Source organism: Saimiri boliviensis, chromosome 13 (genome assembly GCF_048565385.1).
Source record: "Saimiri boliviensis isolate mSaiBol1 chromosome 13, mSaiBol1.pri, whole genome shotgun sequence".
Lineage (NCBI taxonomy): Eukaryota > Metazoa > Chordata > Mammalia > Primates > Cebidae > Saimiri > Saimiri boliviensis.
This window is the reverse complement of record NC_133461.1, coordinates 93,553,085-93,575,228: the sequence shown is the minus strand read 5'-3', so window position 1 is coordinate 93,575,228 and position 22,144 is coordinate 93,553,085. Positions and strand designations below refer to the sequence as shown.

General features: G+C 38.9%; 1 long non-coding RNA gene across 1 annotated transcript in view; it reads left to right on the top strand.

Annotated features, from left to right (window-relative positions):
- Window positions 1-2,050: 2,050 nt before the first annotated feature.
- LOC141580851 (uncharacterized) overlaps window positions 2,051-22,144 on the top strand; it is a 192,280-nt gene continuing 172,186 nt past the window's right edge. Inside the window, exon 1 of the long non-coding RNA XR_012513236.1 lies at window positions 2,051-2,210. This is a non-coding gene — a long non-coding RNA (uncharacterized LOC141580851). The remainder of the gene's footprint in view (window positions 2,211-22,144) is intronic.

Sequence of the window (22,144 nt, the reverse complement as noted above, 5' to 3'; positions counted from 1 at the left end):
TGTCCCTCAGACCATTGGAGGGCCGCCACGTACTGTGCTCCTCTCACTGACCACCAGTGAGAGAGGTGCCCCTTCCTGAAGTGCGGCGGGGGGCCGGATAAATGGCCTCAGGGGGCCGCATGTGGCGAGGGCCATAGTTTGGGGATGCCTGCTCTAGTATTTACAAATTTTGAGAGAAAACTAATTTCTGAAAATTCTTTTCTGATCGCCATCCTTTTGCTTTCTAAAGAAAAGCATGCTTACAAGATGATGTATTTGGTAGGGTTCAATCTACCTTTTCAGTCATACAAAAATAAGATGCCTAAGGTCTTTTTGGATTTTGCCCATGTCCACCTTAATCACAAGCCTCTCCTCAGTCTTTTTCTACAGGAGAGTTAGCCATTAGATAGATATCATCTCAAATGTAGTACCAGTTCAATATGGGCATATTGGTACTCAATGTATATTCAATCAAGACAGCATGAAAAAGCCTCACTTTCTCACTCTCCATCCTTATTCTATGACTAAAACCACTGTTGATGTAACCTTTCGGGGAAGATAATAACAGTGAGCTGCTAGTGAGGCTCCAGGCATCTGGAATCTTACTATGAACTCCCCAATTCATTCCTGGCCATCTACACTGCGACAAACATGCAGTCCACTTAAAGTAAATGACAGGCCGTTAAAACCAGTGGTAGTTTCCAGAAAGAACAGGCTTGAGCCTCCCTAAAGAAGCAAAAGCTCTTGACATTGGTCCACCTCCACCAAGGATACATTAAGGCTAATGTGGCTAGAGGTGTTGGCATTTCTTGCTGCTTCAGCTCTTTAGCATACTTTTTCCAGTATTGTCTAAACAGTATTTTAAACAAACTGGCATCTGTTCTACACCAGCTTCCTAAAAACCCTGAGAGATATAACACACAAGATAGCATAGCACACACACACACACACACACACACACACACACACACCAAGCTAACATTCAGAAAGATGTTAGACTCTGTTATGGGTTAAAGCATGCTGTCTTCCCCCATTCATATGCTGAAGTCCTAATCCCCAATACTTCAGAATATGACTTTACTTGAAAACAGGATATTTACAAAGGTAATTCAGTGAAAACAAAGTCATTAGGGTAGACCCTGATCCAATATTATAAAAAGGGGAAATTTAGAGATAAGCCCACAGGGAGAACATCATGTAAAGATAAAGGCAGAGATCAGAATGATGCTTCCGCAAGTCAAGGAATGCCAAAGATTGCCACCAAGTCACCAGAAGATGAGGGGGAGGCATGGCACGGAAGACAACACTTTAATCTGACTTCTAGCCTCCAGAACCGTGAGAAAATAGGTTTCTGTGGTTTAAACCACTCAGCATGTGGTACATTGTTTTGGGACCCTTTGAAAATTACTGTAGACTCTATCCCATATTTATTTTATCAAGCTATGAGGTTGTGTTATCTATTGGTTGTTTAGGTTGAATGGAATATGATTCAATGGCTACCTCTTGGAAGGAAGAATCTGTTCATTATACTCTTGATATCAGAAATCTGGAACATGTGGCGTATTCCTTTGTCCACTGATGGAGGAATGTCAGAATAAAGTCACTAGGAAGATGTCAGTTTCACTAGTGTTTATGAGACTTCTTTGTTAGCATCAGTAAAAATGCATTCAGACTCTCCCCAGTGCAGAGAATCATGGTGGGTTATTGAGATATGTGGAATCATAGCTAGTTTGGTTAAAACAGCACCTCCCTAGAATAGATCATCAAAAAAGCAAGGGAGCACTGATTAGTGCTTCCCAAATGCAGGTGTGCATGTAAATCGCCTGTATATTGTTCGAGTTCAGGTTGATTTAGTGACAATTCAGATTGATTTACTAAAGAGCTCCCAGCTGATGTTGATGCTCCTGTTCCAGCTGGCCACACTTTAAGTAGCAAACTCGTGTGCTAAATGAGAGCGCTGGCACCTCACAGCTGCCAACAGTCTTCCAGGCCTGAGTCAACCAGGCGTGATTTCATAGGTGGGATGTGCTGCGGTATTTCAGAGGAGAGTTGCCATTAGAGAGCCTTGAAGGACTTGATATTCCACACGGAAAAGATGGGAGCCATGGCAGGTCCATATAGCAGTGCTTAGGGAGCAAAGAGACCAGAAAAAGTGGCGCTAGAACAAAGGAACCAGGCTGACTGGCATGGTGAGTGGTTGGAAGAAAGCCGTGGATAACAAAGATGGAAAGGTATGTAAGTTCAGGTGGGGCAGCTGGCTGGCTCTGTAATGAGGAAGAGCTAACAGATGGACACTGCAATTGCTTCTGACTGGCCTGGACAACAGAGTGTATTCCCTGGCCAGGAGGTAATGCTATTTGGGTTCTGCAGTTGAACAGGATTTCAATAGAGGTTCTGAGGTTAAGTGAAGTGGCTGCTTGGAATGGATGAGACTGTTAAGCTCAGTTAAAATACAGAGTTGAGGTTTTCCTCCCTGTCTAGGTAGGGCCTTGTCATAGGTTTTGAGGCTGAGTTGAATGCTGTTTACACTCCCAGGTGTGATAGAATTAGCCTCCGCTCTGTGCTGAGATGTGCTGTGGTGGTCATCTCCAAAGCCTCCCCTTAGTGTGGACTGTGAGGCCATACTGAGTGCTGTTTAAACTTCCGGGTGTTTAAAAATTGTTCTCTGCTCTTTGCCAAAATGCACAGTGGTGAGTGTCTCTTTCCCTGGATGGGAATTTGGGTAGGGTCTGAGGCAACCCAGGTAGGGCTTCCCTCCATTTCTGGCTGGGAGAGATCAGTTGACTTCATAGGTGAGCTATGCTGTTTGCTGATATATCTGACTTGGCACCATGAGTGGCAGGGACATAGAGCTACCACCAATATCTGCATTCCGATTGCTGCAGGGTCTGCCTCCTTGCTTTGTTTATATTTTACCTCAGGTGGAATTGGCATGCCATTAACCCCTGAATTCCCTGTGAGATGAGCACAAAGCGGGCTTTCTGGGAAATGTCTCAGAATGTAAGAGAAGCTGATATCCATCTCCAGTTCTCTCTTTCCACTGCAGAAACCAAGGGCCATGGGTAATCGAGTGGTGGTGTGCTGACTTAGGGCATGGGGAGGAGTTATGTGGTCAAAGTGAGACAGTTCCTTCTACCCTTTCAATGCTACCTTTACTCAGGTTTTTCATCTACATATGTGTCTCAAGCCTATTTCCAAACTTTGGGGTTTTCACCAACGTGCCCTGTGGTTACTTGCTAGTTGAACTATCTGTGGAGGGTAGTTGGTATGCTTTGCCTCTGTGTCCCCACCCAAATCTCATGTCTAATTGTAATTCCCAGTGTTGGAGGAGGGGCCTGGTGGGAAGTGATTGAATTACAGGGCAGACTTCCCCCTTGCTGTTCCCATGATTGAGTTCTCACAAGATCTGCTTGTTTGAAGATGTGTAGCACCTCCTTCTTTGCACTCTCTGTGTCCTGTCAGTCTTGTGAAAATGTCCCCACTTCCCCTTCACCTTCTGCCACAATTGTAAGTGTCCTGAGGCCTCCCCAGAAGCAGAAGCCTGTAGAGCCCACAGAACCATGAGCCAATTAAATCTTCTTTTCTTCTAAGTTAATCGGTCTCAGGTAATTCTTTATAATAGTGTGAAAACAGACTAATATAGTAGTAAAGCCCAGGGCATCCTTCCTATTCCACTATGTTGCTTACCACATTTTAGGTGCTCTTAACACACACACAAAGAAACAATGGAAGGTGCCGGATATACAGATTCGCTTTATCCAGCCTGGTTGTTGGAAATAGGCATTATTCCCAGCCTGTGTGAGATATGAATATTGTTTCTCTTAATCCTTTTTGGTTGTGCTTTCCCCAGCTTTAGATATTTTTCTCACATATGTGCACTGATTAGTACTCAGCTGAATAGTTGAAGGCAACCCTCTTGTAGATCTCTTCAGTACTTCGCACTGAAAAGTTGGGCCACTCCACTCTCCCCACACACTCTATCTTGTATCCTAAACTCAGAGAGTCTGCTGGTCTTCACATAGGATTCCCGTTCCTTCATTTCACACTGGAATCTCTTTCAAGGCATTACGGTAATAGTAGATACCACATAATTTTTTTTAATGCCTTTCAGGAATCACTCCCCTTTGTTGTCTCATAGCCAATGTCCTTAAAACCATTATTTTACTTTTTTGTGTCAATTTTGTATCTTTTCAGGTGGGAGGGGAAATCCTATTACTACTCAACCTTGGACAGAAGTAGAAGTTACTGAGGCAATTGTAAATTTTATAAAATCTACTCTGGGCTGACTCTTGAGGGAAGCTGTGTTTCATAAGATGGCTTAGAATTGTATGCTGCTTTGATCTTAGGTCATCTCCATCTAAACCTGTGTTCCCAAGATCTTCCTTCGCTATAGGCTGGAAATGCCAAGCCCCACCCACTATACCAACACGCTACATAGTGGACCGGATAATACACATTAAAATATTAAAACAAGGAGTTTATGAATGTTAGAGATAAGAAACAATCGTTCAAAGGAAAAATGACCTATTTTCAAGTGAGACAATGAAAAGTTATTATTTACTTTCTGAATATCCTGCCAAAAGCAGACAGTTACTTTCCTCAAGTGACTCAACTGTATACTCTCAAAAGAGCTAGCTCTCATGTTTTTGTGAATTTCAAAAAAAAAATGACATAGACAGTGATAAACACACAAACATTATTTGCTTCTGGAGAAGGTAAATTTTCTATATGTGCTTTTAAAATTTTTCTCTTATAATTTTTATAAGGTATTGTGATTCTGATTAATAACGCATCCAGGGCCATGTTGTTTCTTAGCCTTTTGTATTCTTATGTGAAAAAATTTTTAGACATTTACCTGCTCGGAGGTCAGTTACCAAACTTAGAATAATGGTAAACTGTCTTTTATACAAATGTTTTCCAGATGACTTCTGGATAGCACCAAAGGTTTATACCAGGCGTCCCCAAACTTTTTACACAGGGGGCCAGTTCACTTTCCCTCAGACCGTTGGAGGGTCGCCACATACTGTGCTCCTCTCACTGACCACCAATGAAAGAGGTGCCCCTTCCTGAAGTGTGGTGGGGGGCCGGATAAATGGCCTCAGGGGGCCACATGCGGCCCATGGGCTGTAGTTTGGGGATGCCTGGTTTATACTGTCACCTTGTAACTCTTGATGGTTTGGTACTTAAAATCTAGAAAAGATGCCAAAATAAATAGGTATACCTATTATGTTCCATATTTTTAATAAGCTCTGATGATAGTGTTTAAATTACCTGGATATCAAGTCTGTAGAATGGGAATGCATTTACTACAACAGAAAAACTCAACCTATTCTTGGATAGTAATATATACATAAAATATTGTTAATAAGAATATATTTCAGCTCTTTTAACCTTTTAGGACAGTAGACGCATCATTATTTTCATGGGTAAATACTAACACAATGACTGCCAAAAAGTTGATTTCCAAGAATATTTATTTCCAGATTTAAAATACCTTTGTCAGCCAGTGACAATTAGAATAAATACTTTACAGATAAATTAGAAGAAGCTTGTCCAACCTGAGGCCCGTGAGCTGCATGCAGCCCAGGGTTGCTTTGAATGTGGCCCAACACAAATTCAAACCTTCTTAAAACATTAGGAGATTTTTTTTTTTTGGCGATTTTTTCTTTTTTTTTGGTTTATCAGCTATCACTAGTTTTAAATGTATTTTATGTGTGGCTCACAACAATTCTTCTTTTTCCATGGTGGCCCAGGGAAGCCAAAAGATTGGATACCCCTGGATTAGAGCACTCCAGGAGTTTGTCAGTGCCCTCACTAATCCAAATAAGTTCTTACCCTTAGGGTAATACTGGATCAAATTCTTATGAAGTAGATATGTATTATGTCAAAGGATTAAAACGGCGATGATGGGAGATCTCCAATTACCCTTTGACATTTACCTCTTCTTCTTTCTGTCTCCCCATTTCTTTCTCTCCCACCTCGAATCTTGATTTACCAAGTGCATTAGTTCTCTATTACACATAACAAATTACTACAAATTCAGCTTCTTAAAGGAGCACCCACTTCTTATCTCATAGTTCCTGTGGGTCAAGAGGGAAGACATAGCTTCAGTGAGTCATCTGTTTAGGGTTTCACAAGGCTACAGTTAAAATGCCAGAGGGGCTGCAGTGCTAGATGAAGGTTTGGCTGAGAGGTTCTACTTCCAAACTCAGGTAGGTTATTAGAATTCAGTTCCTTAAGGCCATGTCTTTGAGGTCCTCGTTTTCTGGCTAGATGCCATCTGAGTATTGCTCACAGCTCTTTGAAGCTATCTTCAGCTCCTTGCCACATGGCTACCCCCATTGTTCATTGTTCCCTTCACAACACCTCAGCTGTCCATCCAACAAAAGGCTAATATCCAGAATCTACAAACAACTTAAACAAATTTACAAGAAAAATAACAACCTCATCAAAAGTGGACAAAGGATATGAACAGATACCTCTCAAAAGAAGACATTTATGCAGCCAACAAAAACATGAAAAAAGCTCATCCTCACTGGTCATTAGAGAAATGCAAATCAAAACCACCATGGGATACCATCTCACGCCAGTCAAATTGTCCCCAGGACAATCACTCCTGCTTTGAGTCTCTTCTAAAGAGCTTATGCTATTAGGCCAGCCCACCCAGAATGATTTCCTTTTGATTAAATTAAAGTCAGTAGATCAGGAGCTTTCATTACATTTTCAAAATCCTTTGACCTTTGCCATATACCATAACCTAGTCACAGGACTAAAATCTACCATATTCATCGATCTCACTCACATTCAAAGAGGACTGTGCACACCTTTGGCTGGGATTATTAGGGACTATCTTAGAATTTTGCCTACAACACCAGCAAGCCACAAGACTTTCAAAAAACAACTCTTAAAAAATGCTATTCTACTAGCTATTGGGATGAGACTGTGCCAGTGTAAGAGGCATGAAAAACTAGAACATTTTCCAGCTGTTCCAACTACAGGTTTCATAGCAATTAAAGGCAAAAAGCTGAACCAAACTATAAGGACCCTTGTCTTTTCTCTTCACCTATAAAATTCCAATCCTGTTTGACTCTGGGAGTTATCTGGCCTTCGGGGGCTTTGTGATATGCATTAGCTGAAAAGAAAGCTTCAGCTTCTATTTGAGACACTTAAACTACTTTCTTGTGAAAATGATGACTATTAGAGTAACCTACTTTCTTCTATTTGATACTGTTGGTTAGCCATCTAAGAAAATTCAGAAACAAAACCAGTTTCAGTCTTGTCAAGAACAGATTTCTAATCTTCCCTCACACCTACTCAGAGGTGCCTGCTATAAGCTACGTGATAGAAATGGAAACTTCTGGAAGAAAGCAAAATAAGAATAATCTCAGATGCTTCATGAAAGGACTGAACCAGATATTCTTGAGTTTTGACACTAGGAAATAGACTCATGAGCACAGGCTTTCAAGTGTGAGCTAAGATGATTGACACTGTGAATGGACACTCGACAAACTGCATTAGAGTACATGTGGGACAAGATACTGAGAACTGCTTTAGTCTCCCAAAGTAGTTGGATAAGCAAAGTAGACTGTTTTCTAAGGTCAGTGGAACAAGAGTACAAGAATTGTAGTTATTTATTTTTAAAACATGATTCTGTTTCCTGATAGGCATTCAAAGAAACCCTTTGCATTTCTTCTTGATGAGCCCACCTTCAATTTAGCAAGCTATGCTTCTGCAAACTGGAATAGAACTGTTTGGTATCTTATTCCAATGGACTGCTCAGAATTCAGAGAAAATATTCTATAAGAAATCTATCGATTATAAGCAAATCACTGAAGAACAATGATGACTCTAGTAATGAAATTCAGAACAATGATTTTAAAATGGATAAGGCTTTGAAAAATTACCACTACTTCTTGTTGACAGGCATGGAGTGAAATTTTACTTATTCAGCTACTAATCATATGTAAACAAGCCTTTTGGAGATCGTACCACTGGTTTAAAATATGATGATTCTGTAGTATATATGACCTATTTTGATTGTCTATATCTGCAGAACTTCTTATAATAAAATATTGTACAAGATGCCTTTACAAAATCTCTTGAATTCAATAGCATGTATTTGCAAAGATTCAACAGGAACATTTTTCATTTGTGTGTGTGTGTGTGTGTGTTTGTTTGTTTAGAAATATAAGAGAATTTTAATGAAATGAAAATGCCTATGTAGTAATCAAAAAGTGAGAAGAAAGTCATACTTTACTCCCATTTTTGGTTCTTTTTTTTTTTATTATTATACCTTATGTTCAGGGGTGCATGTACAGAATGTGTATGTTTGTTACATTGGTATACACGTGCCGTGGTGATTTGCTGCACCCATCAACCCGTCATCTACATTAGATATTTCTCCTAATGCTATCCTTCCCCTAGTTCCCTCACCCCACAACAGGCCCCAGTGTGTGATGTCCCACTCCCTGTGTCCATGTGTTCTCATTGTTCAAGTCCCACTTAAGTGTGAGAACATGCAGTGTTTGGTTTTCTGTTCTTGTGTTAGTTTGCTGAGAATTATGGCTACCAGCTTCATCCATGTCCCTGCAAAGGACATGAACTCATCCTTTTTATGGCTGCATAGTATTCCACAGTGTATATGTGTCACATTTTCTTTATCCAGGCTACCATTGATAGGTGTTTGGATTGGTTCCAAGTCTTTCCTATTGTGAACAGTGCCACAGTAGACATATATATGCATGTGTCTTTATAGCACAATGATTTATAATCCTTTGGATATATACCCAGTAATGGAATTGCTGGGTCAAATGGTATTTCTGGTTCTAGTTCCTTGAGAAATTGCCACACTGTCTTCCACAGTGGTTGAACTAATTTACACTCCCACCAACAGTATAAAAGAGTTCCTATTTCTCCACATCCTCTCCAGCATCTATTGTTTCATGACTTTTTAATGACCGCCATTCCGACTGGCATGAGATGGTATCTCATTGTGGTTTTGATTTGCATTTCTCTAATGACCAGTGATAATGAGCTTTTTTTTATGTGTTCGTTGGCTGCATAAATGTCTTCTTTTGAGAGGTGTCTGTTTGTATCCTTTGCCCACTTTCGATGGGGTTGTTATTTTTCTTGTCTATTTGTTTTAAGTTGTTTGTAGATTCTGGATATTAGCCCTTTGTCAGATGGATATATTGCAAAAGATTTTTCCCATTCTGTAGTTTGCCTGTTCACTCTGATGATAGTTTCTTTTGCTGTGCAGAAGCTCTTTAGTTTAATTATCCCATTTGTCAATTTTGGCTTTTGTTGCCATTGCTTTCAGTATTTTAGTCATGAAGTCCTTGCCATTCCTGTGTCCTGAATGGTATTGCCTAGGTTTTCTTCTAGGGTTTTTATGGTTTTAGGTCTTACATGTAAGTTTTTAATCCATCTTAAGTTAATTTTTGTATAAGGTGTAACGAAGGGGTCCAGTTTCAGTTTTCTGCACATAGCTAGCCAGTTTTCCCAATACCATTTAATAAATAGTGAATCATTTCCTCATTGTTTATTTTTGTTAGGTTTGTCAAAGATCGGTTGGTTGTAGATATGTGGTGTTATTTCTGAGGCCTCTGTTCTGTTCCATTGGTCTATATATCTGTTTTGGTCCCGGTATCATGCTGTTTTTGTTACTATAGCCTTGTAGTGTAGTTTGAAGTCAGGTAGCATGATATTTCCAATTTTATGCTTTTTGCTTAGGATTGTCTTGGCTATGTGGGCTTTTTCTTGTTCCATATGAAATTTAAAGTAGTTTTTTTCTAATTATGTGAAGAAAGTAATGGGGATAGCATTGAACCTATAAATTGCTTTTGGCAGTATGGCCATTTTCACAATATTGATTCTTCCTCAATAGGAATCTTTTTTTACTGCAAGGATATACAGTCATGTGCTGTATGTGATGGACCACATATGTGACAGTGGTCACATAAGACTGTAATACTGTATGATTACTGTACCTTTTCTGTGTTTAGATATATGCTTACCATTGTGTTACAATAGCCTGCAATATACAGTAATGTGCTACACAGGTTTCTAGCCTAGAAGTAATAGGCTGTCTCATAGAACCTAGATGTGTGCCTATATCATCTAGGTTTGTGTAAGTATACTCTATGATGTTTCCACGATGACAAAGTTCTTCTAGAAATGTGGCCTAGTACATGAACTATGGCTTATCAAATCCTAACCTTATAGGCTCTGAAGATCTTGAAGAAGGAGGGATTTCTGTACAGTTAGATATTGGAGTTTAAACTTGGTAGAGGTGAATTTTGATATTCATGGACTCAAGCTGAGAGGAGCAATACAATTATTTATGGAAGATTGAATATATATTTTAAAAAACTGACCTTAGAGGTATTACTAGGTCCCAAGACATAAATTAATTCTATAGCCTTAGTATTGTATTATTTTTGTTAGCCATACAACAAGAATGTCATTATGTATTAGTTAACATTAAAATAATACCAAGCAAGAAAATTGCTGAATAAACTTGATTGGTTAAATCCTTGCATTTGGCTATTAGGTAGAGAGACTCAGAAAATAAAACTTCTGTCCTGCCCTTGTGTAAGCAAACACAGCTGGGAAAAACCTTATATTCCCAAAAGCTTTTCATTCTGTGAAAGCCATGAAGACAGGAATCTCCTGAAAGCCATCAGTATCAGGGACATTCTCAATGTCATGCTGCCTAAGATCTAATTTTTAAAAAATCAAAACAGATTGAAGGCTGCAAACAGTCACTCATGCCTGTAATCCCAGCACTTTGGTAGGCCAAGGCAGGTGGATCACTTGAGGTCAGGAGTTTGAGATCAGCCTGGCCAACATGGCAAAACCCTATCTCTACTCAAAATACAAAAATTAGCCAGGTGTGGTGGAGTGCACCAATAGTCCCAGGTACTCAGGAAGCTGAGACAGGAGAATCACTTGAACCCAAGAGGCAGAGGTTGCAGTGAGCCAAGATCACACCACAGCTAGCAACAGAGCAAGACTCTGTCTCAAAAAAAAAAAAAGAAAGAAAGAAAAAGGCTGATTCAAACATGGTCCTTTCTAAATTGTCAATTGCCAAGTAATTACTTGCATTACAAACAGTATTGATAAATCACATGTCTTCTTTCTTTTGAAGGATAATCATCAGAGGTAGGCCTGCTGTTTAACAATGGGAGAGACAGGGTTATATGTGGCACTCAATGCTCCACCTGCATCTTTCTTCATATTCCCATGCCCAGCTGTGATGGTCAGTAGACAAGTGGATCCAGAGAATTCTGAAAAGGGCGTGGTGATGACGGCCCGGGTTGCTTTGGGATGGTAAATTGGATCATGCTATTAAGTAAGATACTCTGACCAGCAGAGGGGATGGCTATAGAGGAAGGGACTATAGAATGCATAGGGAAGAGGGGAGAGGATTAGCATTACCAGGAGGTGACCTAGCCCGTAATCAGCTCCAGTGGGGCTCAAGTTTGTCCTAGTAGCCTTTCTTTAATTTTCTTTCTTCTTCTTCTTCTTTTTTTATATTTTATTTATTTATTTTTATTTTTATTATTTTTTGAGACAGAGTGTCGCTCTGTCACTCAGGCTGGAGTACAATAGTGCAACCTCGAGTCACTGCAACCTCTGCCTCCTGGGTTCAAGAGGTTCTCCTGCCTCAGCCTCCTGAGTAGTTGGAATTACAGGTGACTGCCACAATGTCAAGCTAAGTTTTGTATTTTTAGTAGAAACGGGGTTTCCCCATGTTGTCCAGGCTGGTCTCAAACTCCTGACCTCAGGTGATCCACCCACCTCAACCTCCCAAAGTGCTTGGATTACAGGCAAGAGCCAACACACCTGGCCCCAGTAGCCTTTATTTTCTAAGGGACCAGAAGGAGGAGTTCACTGAAGTGCTGGAAAAGCTTCTTCCAAAATGTGTGTAAAGAAGTGGTTTGAGTGGTGCAATGGGTGAGCTCTGGTGGACCGGGCATGTGACAACTGACTGCACTTTAAGGAAGGACTTGATGCCCAGCTTCTGGAAGCACTGTTAGTGAACAGCTTTTAGCTGTGAGCTCCTCCACAGTTTCAAATAGCAAAGAGTTTCATCATTCAGGAGCACTTCTGGGTCAGTGACCCACTGTGGCAGGTGTAGAAAAGTCCAGACATTTAGTTTCACATCAAGACAATTCTGATGGGTCACATATGCCCCTCTGGGACTGTCTGAGGCTTTTTGAGACCAGCAGCAAAGTTCTGTGTTTTTTCTCTTCAATCCTACTTCTGCCTCATCCCTTCTACAGGTGTGAATGCTTAAAAATATCCTATGCACCAAACTTTTTCTCAGCATCTGCTTCCAGAGAACCTGATAAATGCACATTCAAATTAGGCTAATTTGAGGAGGATTTAATAAAGGGACTCTTCACAAAGTGTAGACAACATGAAAGGCAGCCACAAGGGATAGTGCATTAGCCCAGGGATATTAACAGGAACTGTTATTGCTTTTTGGCTCATAGGGAGTAAAGGAAGAAGAAGATAAGGAACGCAGAAGAAGACAGTTGTCATGGGACAAGGGCGTGAAAGCAGTGGGCTTCCAGGTGAAGGGATTCAGCCAGACCCAAGTAACTCTGCAAAGCGTATTAGGGAAACAGTACTGAAAACAAAATTTTCTCTAAATGTAGAAAACCTCTCCGAAGTAGAAGGGTAATAGGAAAAGAAAACAGTTTTATTATTGAATAAGCATTGAGCCAGAATACAATGTACATCCCAGACAAGAAATTACAGAGGTAGAAATCTCATCCTTTTATAAAGCCAAGAACATACAACCCATTACATGTTTTCAAGAGAAACAACTGGTCCTTGAGTAAGAGGGCTAGACAGCACCGTTTATCACACCTAGTTCAACCTAGATTCACCTGATAACCAAGGTGACCATCTTGTTAACTAATTGGATTTATCCGGAGGAACAGCAGATTCTTCATATCTTTATGACAAAAGATAGATCTTTTGCAACTTGGAACAAAACAGTCACTGAAGTTTAGCTCCTCCCTCTCACCCCTATGGAAAATAGGGATGATAACTTTCTTGATATTTACATTTCAGAGATGGCTCCCAGATCCTTGAAAAAGACATTCTAGAGTCACAAAGCTGGCAAGCAGCTTATTGCTTCTAAAAAGATGTACACACATTTCAGAGACACAAAAAGAACGTACCATTACATGTTTTCTGAAGTAAATGCTCTAAGCAAGGGGAAGAAGAGGTCTCTTCCCTTATTTTCAGCAGGAAGAAATAAACCCCTTATTTTTAGTTTTTATTTGTCTTTACCAGAGTCACTAGAACACATACAACCTGGCTCTTCTTCCTTCTAATTTCCTGTAAGACTCCACATTGACTGAATCTAACAGGAAGCAGAAGGCAAAGAAACCTGTTAATGCAGTCCATATAGCATGCCTTCCTGAGACAACAGCAGGGTAGAAATGAATGGAGAGTGTATCCAAGGAAGCTAGCAGATATCTGACACCCAGAGGAGCTTAGAAGAGGGAGAAGGTTTCAAGATGTATGAATAAAAATGTCAAATGCTCTAGAGAAATCAAGTGAGATAAGACTTGAAAAAATACCCACCGGACTTAAAGACAGATTTATCCATCTTCAACAATTTCAGTTGAGTAATAAGAGTAGAAAGTATGTTGGGCTAGTTTGAGCAGTGACCAGAATGTCAGGAAGTAGAGATAAATGGAAAGAACTCTTCCACCGTGATTGTGATGAGAAGGACAGAGGCTGTACAGATAATATTTACTCTACTTTCTAGAGTGTAAGACGCTTTTTAGGATGGCACATATGAACGTGTATAATCACTACTAAAACATATTTTGTCAGACCAGGCATGGTGGCTCATGCCCATAATCTCAGCACTTTGGGAGACGGAGACAGTTAGATCACAAGGTCAGGAGTTCAAGACCAGCCTGGCCAAGATGGTGAAACCGCATCTCTACTAAAAATACAAAAATTAGCTAGGTGCCTGTAATTCCAGCTACTTAGGAGGCTGAGGCAAGAGAATCACTTGAATCTGGGTGGCAGAGGTTGCCCTGAGCTGAGACCACGCCACTGTACTCCAGCCTGGGCGGAAATAAATAAAAATTAAGAATGTTGTGTCAAATAACATTAAAGATTTTACTGCATTAAAGATTTTAATAGAAAAGGGTCCTGATCCAGATTTTAAGAGAGGGTTCTTGGATCTCACACAAGAAATAATTCAGGACAAGTCCACAGTTCAAAGCAAAAGGAAGTTTGTTAAGAAAGCAAAGGATTAAAAGAATACCTACTCCATAGACAGAGCAGCCCCAAGGTGTGCTGGTTGCCCATTTTATGGTTATTTCTTGATTATATGCTAAACAAGGGATGAGTTATTCATGCCTCCCCTCTTTAGACCAAAATGAGGACAACCAGAGGTCACTCCTGTGGCCGTATTTATTTTGGTGGGTTTTGACCGGCTTCTTTACTGCAACATGTTTTATCAGCAAGGTCTTTACGACCTGCATCTTGCACCGACCTCCTATTTCATCCTGTGATTTAGAATGCCTTAACTTTCTGGGAATGCAACCCAGTAGGTTTCAGCCTCATTTTACCCAACTCCAATTCAAGATGGAGTTGCTCTGGTTCACAATCCTCTGCCAATGGCTGGGAATTCAGTTTTTCAGGTTTCTCTTGGGGTTACCTTGGCCCAGAAGGAATCTGTTCAGTTGGTTGGGGGTGGGGGCTTAGGATTTTAGTTTTGGCTTATGGTAAGCATGTAGATGGTGTTGAGCTAGGCAGACTGAAGAAATTGAGTCAAGTTTTATGAACTGGAGAGAGTAAATTAGGGAAATACTTGGGTTGCCAGGCAATGTGGAAGTCTCATGGAACTTGGAGTGGCACCAATCTGTCTATGATCTGTCTCAGAACAATGTGAAATCAGTCATTTAAGAAAATATGCACTGAATTTAGCTCTCATTGCCCTGATAGGTAAGACAAAAATTAAATGAGTTACATAGTTTTCATTTTTTGAAATAGAATAATTTTATTTATAGACAATTATTTTTGAAATTGAATATGGGGATGAATCTAGAATTAATACCCATCTGTAAAAGCCATTGAATAACATATCAGGTAATGTTCTCAGCTCCAATTTGTGGAAGATAGAGAAACATTCACAGAGGATTAATTATAATGAAGAAACTAAAGGCTGGGGAAAAAACGCAGCTGAAGGGGATGTTACCCTTAGGAAAAAAAATTTGTCATGTAGCCTTAGGGGGACAAAGGGAATAACAGAGAAAGAGAAAAAATGTTAAACTTTAACATGTTAAAGACATTTCTACAGGAGTTTGAAAAAATACGGTCCAAAGTGTTGCTTCCTGATATTTTGACAACAAATGAAAAGGTTAGCATTTAGAATTAGGTGGTTAACAGATCTGCTAACTGCCTCTCTGAAATATCAGATGTCTCAACTGAGCTTTAGAAAGAGCTGGCTAAACATCAATGCATGCATGGCTGAGTTCTCTGAAGTGTGTCTGCTTGAAAAGTTGACATTCCATGCTATTGATTTGTGTGTGTGTGTGTAGGTAAACATTTTTGTTTTTGTTTTTTTTATTCTCTCAGCATTATTCAAGTATAACCGATGGATGAAAATTATGTTTATGGCATACAGTGTGATGGTTTGATTTATTTATACTATGTATGATGAAACCAAGCTTGTTAACATATCCATCGCTTTAACTTACCTTTTTTTTGTGGTGAACATTTAACATCTATTCTCTTAGCAGTGTTCAAGTTGATAGTATCTTACTATTAGCCATAGTCACAGGGATATATAATAGATTTCCAGAAATTATTCCTCTAGGTAAATGAAAACTTTTTATCCTTTGAGCAACATCTCTTTGGCTAAATGAATGACTATTATTTTATGGTAACCTGTGATCCTATTTTGGTCAAGTTTTAAATCTTAACATATTTGGTAGGCTTCCCAAAATCAAATTTTAGCTTCAAAATTAAGTCTTTTTTCACTTCTAACTCTGGGATGCTACAGAGGGTGCCAGAAGCATCCAAAAGAGAGATAAACAGGATTATTTGATATGTTAAATTATATAAGAAACATTGTCAAATAAGAAATGATGTTTAACCTTCAAGTTATATTTTAATGAATATGTTATTAATATATGTTCCAAAGTTGTATGGGATTTCTAAAATTCTAATATGCCTGGGTATATGTTGTTGGTCATAATTATGACTGATACAACAATCAACATAATAACATAATGCTTACTATGTTAAACTGTAGACTGCAGAAATAACCAAATTTCTTTATCAATTGTGTCTTCAACTATGACTCTTTTAAGTCATTTCCACAGTTAATTACTTAATTCTGATGCAGTTTGTGAAAACTTCACAAGCATGAAAATCGTAGAGTATTGAGTCTTTAAGGAGGTTCATGAAAAGGATGGAAAGGATCCTGACAAGCATGCTTAGGTACAAGTTTCTGATAACTTCAGGATCATATCATTTGAGGTAAGAATTCCTGGAATTGTAAGGAAGAGATGGATTGGTTTATAATACTGCTAACTCAAGCAGGGCAAAAATTAGTTGAATAGCCGTAAAATGTTTTACCAGATTTTCGCAGTTAATCAGTCAGTATTGAAATTGTTTAGATATGCATTTGAATAAACTCTATAATCCAAGTCAAATTACCTATGATAACCCATCATTTATCAGTGCTATGATCCTAAATTGGAGAAACAAAAATTTTAAGAGAGATTTAAGAGAATAGAAGCCCATTGGTAAGCCTGAACTCATGGAGAGCATGGACGGCTGCCCCATTCTTCCTGAGTCCTTAAAGCTCTTGTTATTAAAGATCTGTATTGTACAATACATCATAGAAGAGATAAAATGACCTAAATTAAAAACATATGTTGGTGTGGTAACTGTTCTAAATTGCTAAAATGGTTTATGACCAATGTTTGATGTGTCAAACCCATATTCTTGGGAAGACAATAGAAACTTCAGGTACATTTTTGCTACCTGTTGGGCCATTTAAACATTTATAGTGGGATTTCATTCTTTATTTTCAGTGCATGTTTTCTGCTTGTATAAAAGCTTTCCCATGCAAAAGGGCTGATACAACAGTAGCTAAAAGATTATTAGAAAACATGTTTTTCTCATGGGACATTCCTGGAGAAATATCCAGTGAAAGAAGTACCTGTTTCATTGAGCAAATTATGAAACAGTTAAATAAGGTATTATAGAATCTACAGGATTTGGCAACTTTAACTGAATTGCCTGGATTGCTTTGGTCAAAGATACCGAAAATTAATGACAGTCAGATTTATTTATAATGTAAAGCATAAGTTGACATCTTGTACGATAGACACAGGAAGGCCTGTGCCTCTAATAATAGAACCTCATGTATCTTCCAATACTAAATTCTGATATAACAAAATGCTGCAAGGCTTTAATGCATTGTTTCAAGGTATATTTTCATGAGGTAAAAAAGCTTTTTATGGTTCACTGGCTGAGGACAGTCAAACCCTTCACAATCTAGACTGTAGAAGTTGAATATTCTGAGGACAACATCAAAGAAAGACCACCCTTGCCATACACGCTGCAGCCAAACTTTGTGACCTTAAACCTTGGGTCAGTAGTTTCTCAACTCCAGACTCATGGAAGGGCCACTCCAGGCTCTTGGAACCATACACCCAACAGATCTTAAATAAAACTAACCAGGGAAGTTTCTCCCCAGAAACACATGACAACCTTGATGTAGACAACTTTTCTCCAACATCACACCTCAAGACTTCTCTACTATGATGAGACTCTAAGGAACAGTAGAAGTGAAAAGGGGGCTGGGCGTGGTGGCTCAAGCCTGTAATCCCAGGACTTTGGGAGGCCGAGGCAGGTGGATCACGAGGTCGAGAGATCGAGACCATCCTGGTCAACATAGTGAAACCCCGTCTCTTCTAAAAATACAAAAAAGTAGCTGGGCATGGTGGCGCTTGCCTGTAATCCCAGCTACTCAGGAGGCTGAGGCAGGAGAATTGCTTGAACCCAGGAGGTGGGGGTTGCGGTGAGCCGAGATCGCGCCATTGCACTCCAGCCTGTGTAACAAGAGCGAAACTCCGTCTCAAAAAAAAAAAAAAAAAAAGAAGTGAAAAGGGGGTCTGTTGTGTGCACTCATTGTGTATGCTTTTATTAAGGATTTTGCAGCCAGCCTTATACATGGACAACCTTAGGCCATCATAGATGGAAGGTAAAGGGCCACCATAGGTGAGAAATTTTAATGGTACTTTCATTGCCTCATAATCAGTCAGACACAACATGAGTTCACCTCTTAACCTACATCACAGGTTAAAGAGAACATTGCCAGGAGGACTTCACTCATCTGGAGGGGCATCGTTTGTTAGGTCTCTTTTTCCAAGCTTTGGAATAAATGAGGCAATTATTAGAAATTTATCCTTCATAAAAGGTTCTATAGCAGAATCTACTCAGACTATGGTTACACAACAAGCTTTAAATTCTCTTGCAAAAGTTGTTCCCAAATAATAGAATTGCTCTAGATTACTTACAGGCCAACAGAGAAGTATCTGTGCGGTTGCTGACACTTTTAGTTGCACAGGGAGGAAAACATTGATTCTATAGAGATTCCATTGTAAGAAATTAATGAACCAGGTGCTTGTTTAAAATGAATAGGCTCTGTCAAGCTTATTATTTGATCTATTTGATTTCAGATGGTTTGGTTCAAGGAGGCCCTGTCTAAAAAATATACTCTAAACTCAATATTATCTTCCTGATGTTCAAAATAGTAGTCTCCCTCATATGCTGTATTCTCTCAAAAGTTGTAAATGTTTGCAAGCAGCCATCTCTAGGATGTCAAATAATCTCTCATCAACTGAAAGGATAAGAGTTCAAAAAAATGTGTGACCATGAGAGCACCATAACCTATGAATGACATGCTGAGACCAGAAACCCCAAATGATGGTGACAAAGAGTAGCACTAAGAATCAAAGTTTTTGTCACCCAAAGTGAGAATCTGACCAAATAGGGGGAATTTTTTTTTTTTTTTAACAAAATTATGTGATGTCATTGTTTTGGACTGAACTCATGCTCTAGACTCCATCTAGTGTTCATGAAAAGGATGGCAAAAACCGTAATAGAGTGACTTATGTTAAGGGTGACATCATCTAAGATTAAAAACTAAGATTTTAAGAAAACAAACAGATCCTGGAACAGACCAGGTTTTGTATTTCTCCTATAAATAGTAGATTCCAACACAAAGAGTTCCCCTCTACCTTTACCAAAAAATTACCTGATATTTACCATGGTGAAAGTGACATTAGTGACTAAAGTTCTGGTCAGTTTCTCAAAATCGAGAGGATGACTAAAAGGGGGAAATTGTTAAATTAAGTTTAGCCTAAAGCTGCCTCCCTACCTATTTTAAGTTCAACCTAAAGTTTTCTCCACACATAGTAAACTGAAACTTAGCTGAATGTGTACAAAGATTAACCTACTGTTGTGCCAATCACCAAGTTTTGGCCAATCAAAGGGGGCCAACTAGTCAAACTGTATTTAAATAAGGCAAATGTCACTTAAAAATTTTTTGTTCTTTAAAATTTTTTTATGTAAATCAGATTTTGTTTAAGATGTGGGGTTTTGTTATATGAATAACTTCTTTGGTAGTGATTTCTGAGATTTTGGTGAACCATCACCTGAGCAGTATATACTGCTCAATGTGTAGTGTTTTATCCCTCTCCAGCCCCCACCCTTCCCCCTGAGCCCCTAAAGTCCAATGTACCATTCTGAGGCCTTTGTACTCTCATAGTTTCTCTCTCATGTGTGAATGAGAACATATGATGTTTGATTTTTCTTTCCTGATTGACTTCACTTAGAATAATAGTCTCCAACTCCATCCAGGCTGCCATGAATGACATTAATTTGTTCCTTTTTATGGCTGAGTAGTATTCATATATATGTGTGTACATATGCATATGTGTGTATATGTGTGTGTGTAAACACACACACACACATACATATATCACATTTTCCTTATTCACTTGTTGATTGATGGGCATTTGGGCTGAGTCCATATTTTTGCAACTGAAAATTATGTTGCTATAAACATACATATGCAAGTATCTTTTTTGTGTAATGACTTCTTTTCCTCTGCGTAGATACCTAGCAGTGGGGATTGCTTGATCAAATGATAGATCTACTTTTAGTTATTTAAGGAATTTCCACAGTTTTCAAAAGTAGTTGTACTAGTTTACATTTCCAACAGTGTAATAGTGTTCCTTTTTCACCACATCCATGCCACATCCGTATTATTTTTTGATTATTTGATTATGGCCATTCCTGCAGGAGTGAGGTGGTATTGCATTCTGGTTTTGATTTCCATTTCCCTGATAATTAGTAATAGTGAGCATTTTTCCATATGCTCATTGGCCATTTGAATGTCTTCTTTTGAGAATTGTCTATTCATGTCTTTAGCCCACTTTTTGATGGGATTTTTTGTTTTTTTCTTACTGATTTGTTTGAGAGCTTTGTAGATTCTGAATATTAGTCCTTTGTCAGATGTATAGACTGTGAAGATTTTCTCTCTGTGAGTCATGTATTCACTCTGCTGATTATTTCTTTTACTGTGCAGAGCTCTTTTTAGTTTCATTAACTCCCATCGACTTAGCTTTGTTGTTGTTACATTGGCTTTTGGGTTCTTGGTCACGAAGTCTTTGCCCAAGCCAATGTCTAGAAGGTTGCTTCTGATGTTATTTTCTAGAATGTTTATGGTTTCAGGTGTTATATGGTTTCAGGTCTTTGATCCATCTTGATTTGATTTTTGTATAAGGTGGGAGATGCGGATACAGTTTCATTCTCCTACATGTGGCTTACCAATTATCCCAGCACCATTAGTTGCATAGGGTGTCCTTTTCCCCCTTTGTTTTTGTTTGCTTTGTAAAAGATCAGTTGGCTGTAAGTATTTGGGTTTATTTCTGGGTTCTCTATTCTGTTCAATTGGTCTGTGTGACTGTTTTTATACCAATGCCATGCTATTTTGGGAACTATAACCTTATAGTATAGCTTGAAATCAGGTAATATGACGCCTCTGGATTTGTTCTTTTCGCTTAGTCTTACTTTGGCTCTGTGGGCTCTTTAGTTCTATATGGATTATCGGATTTTTTTTTTCACTTCTGTGAAGAATGATAGTGGTATTTTGATGGGAATTGGTTTAGGTTTGTAGATTGCTGTTGGCAATAGTCATTTTCACAATATTTATTCTACCCATCCATGAGCATGGAATGTGTTTCCATTTGTTTGTGTCATCTATGATTTCTTTCAGTACTGTTTCATGGTTTTTCTTGTAGAGGTCTTTCACCTCCTTGGTTAGGTATATTCCTAAGTGTTTTATTTCTTTGCAGCTCTGTAAAATGGGTTGAGTTCTTGATTTGATTCTCTGCTTGGCCACTGTTGTTATATAGCAGAGATAGTGATTTGTGTGCATTAATTTTGTATTAGTGAGATTTGTTTTGTGGCCTATTGTGATTGATTGATCTATTTCTTTGGGATAGTTCATTGATAGTGTATAGAAAAGCTACTGATTTTTATATGTTGATTTTCTATTCTGCCATTTTATGAAATTCATTTATGTATTTGAACAGTTTTTGGTGATGACTTTAGGGTTTTCTATGTAAAATATCACATCATGTGCAAACAAATATAATTTTACTTCTTCCTTTCCAATTTGGAAGCTTTTTATTTCTGTTTCTTGCCTAACTGTTCTGTCTAGAGCAGTACTGCATTGAATAGGATTAGTGAAAATGAGCACGTATATCTAGTTCCTGATCCTAGAGGAAGGCTTTCAGCTCTTCAGCATTGACTATGAAGACAGCTATGGACATGTCATGTATAGCCTTCTTTGTTAAAATATATCATTTCTAACCTATTTTGTTGAGAGTTCTTATCAAGCTCAGGCCTGGGGGACGGGGTGACACGTTTAATGTAAAACTGTTCTTCCTGTCCTCTTTAGTGTATGTTTTCTTATTCTTCTGTTATATCCAGGTGCTGTGATCTCTATCCCAAATTTCTTGTCTTCGGTGAAGGTGGTTCATAGGTGCAGACAGCACTCAGTAGTCCTATTCCACCATCTTGCTGATGTCATTTTGTC